This window comes from Sorex fumeus, unplaced genomic scaffold (assembly GCF_029834395.1).
Source record: "Sorex fumeus unplaced genomic scaffold, SorFum_2.1 ptg000002l, whole genome shotgun sequence".
In the NCBI taxonomy this organism is placed as follows: domain Eukaryota; kingdom Metazoa; phylum Chordata; class Mammalia; order Eulipotyphla; family Soricidae; genus Sorex; species Sorex fumeus.
Window position 1 is genome coordinate 48816308 of NW_026606059.1, and position 2144 is coordinate 48818451.

General features: G+C 37.9%; 1 non-coding gene across 1 annotated transcript; it reads right to left on the reverse strand.

The window, feature by feature from the left end:
- Positions 1-377: 377 nt before the first annotated feature.
- Positions 378-484, reverse strand: LOC130022821 (U6 spliceosomal RNA). Its single transcript, XR_008792321.1, has one exon. It is a non-coding gene; the product is annotated as a U6 spliceosomal RNA (small nuclear RNA).
- Positions 485-2144: the final 1660 nt, after the last annotated feature.

Consider the following 2144-nt stretch of genomic DNA (forward strand, 5'->3'; position numbering starts at 1 on the left):
GAATCTCGTGTCTTCATTCTCATTTGTTTCCAGGTATGTTTTGATTTCATCCTTGACTGCCTTGCTGAACCACTCATTGTTCAGCATTGAGTTATTTAATTTCCAGGTGTTTGATTTGGTTCCTCGTGTCTGTGTTTGATTCACTTCTATCCTCAGTGCATCATGGTCTGAAAGATGGTTAATACTATTTCTATCTTCCTGATTCTGTTGAGGTATGCTTTGTGGCCTACCTCATGGTCTATTTTGGAAAATGTTTTGTGCGCACTGCAGAAGAATGTGTATTCTTTCTTTTGGGGGTGTAAAGCCCTGTATAGGTCTATAAGCCCTTTCTCTTATATTTCTTCTTCAAAGCCAATGATTCCTTGCTGAGTTTTGTCAAAAATATGGAACACTTCATGATTTTGCACATCATCCTTGCGCAGGGGCCATGCTAATCTTCTCTGTATTGTTCCAATTTTAGTATATGTGCTGCAGAAGTGAGCACAATGTTTGTTTTCTTTTTTCCTGAACCCTAACCTGTTCTATCCTGACTCATTCTCTAGGTGATAGTGTAGATGATAATGTTAACTAATATGTGTGAATGATTTGGGGAGAGTCGCAAGAAGTATCTGAATTTATAATATCTGGACATAATCTAAATGATGGATTGTGAAGCTTTTGGAGATCCAGGGGAGTGCTTTCTGTATAGGAAGATCAATGAAATAATCTGGAAAGAAGAGAACATTTCCCAGGTTTAGGGTACACAAGAATAGTTTCAGCATTCCCAGGTGCATAGACACACTGGGAAAATCAATGCAGGTAGAGAATTTCACATAAAACAGCTTTAGAGAATTTGGTTAGTAGTGTGGATTAGAGACTGTTGACCTTATTTGCATTTGTAACAGTTTATAACCCTTATTTGGATCTGTAAGAGCTTGCAAATGCAAATATTAGATGCAAAAGAGGTTAGTCAGTGGAAAAAGGATAAACAAGCTGGCCAATGAGGAAGTCATCATATTCAACTAGAGAAATGATGTTCATGAACTCATCTAAGTGTTTGACAAACTTGTGAGGTTGTGTAGATGCTTTTCTGAATATGTCACAAAATACTGCATTTTTCTTTTTTGGTTTTATTGTTAGGGGCAATGGCTGACTATGCTCAGGGATTACTACTCGCCCTTACTAGTCAAGGATCACTCCTGATGCAGGAATGGTAATGAAATGTGTCTGTGTTGGCCAGTGGTTCCCAGGTTCTTCAATGTTTTCAAGAATGAAAAAATTTAATTCAAAATTGAAAAAATTTTTATTCTTGAATGCACTGAGAAATAAAGATGCTCAAGCTCAGAAAATAGGAAAGTTTATTAGAAAGTAGAAGAGAAAGGGAAAAAAATTTCCCAGCAGGGAGGAACTCAGAATAGAACTAAGTTAAAGGCAAAGGGTTTTTGTGTAGACATTCTAAATGAAAATGGGGATCTTTGCATTTATTATCTATCGACAAGAATGTTACAGAGAACGCAAGGATCATACAGAGTGAGTGGTCTGGCTGGTTTGAGTCTTTTGGGTTAACTGCCCAGCCACCTGCCTTAGGTATTGCCTATTATCTTACATTCTCAGAGGCTAAATTCTGGGGAAGAATTTTATGGTCTCTCTTTTTCTTTAAAAAAAAAAATAATGTAGGAGTCGCGGATGTGGCAAGAAAGGGACCTTCACTGCTGGTGGGAATGCTGACTGGTCCAACCCTTTTGGAAAACAGTATGGACGATTCTCAAAAAAATTAGAAATTGAGTTCCTATTTGACCCAGCAATACCACTCCTGGGAATATATCCCAGAGAGGCAAAAAAGTATAGTCAAAGTGACATCTTCAATTGTTTGTTCATTGCAGCACTTTTTACAATAGCCAGAATCTGGAAAAAATCTGAGTGCCCGAGAACAGATGACTGGTTAAAGAAACTTTGGTACATCTACACAATGGAGTACTATGTAGCTGTTAGAAAAGACGAAGTCATGAAATTTACATACAAGTGGAAGGTATCATGGAAAGTATTATGTTAAGCGACATGAGTCAGAAAGAGCTGGATAGACGCAGAATGATTGCATTCATCTGGGGAACATAAAGCAACAAAATGGGAGTCTAACACCCAGGAGTGGCTGAGATTAGTACCAG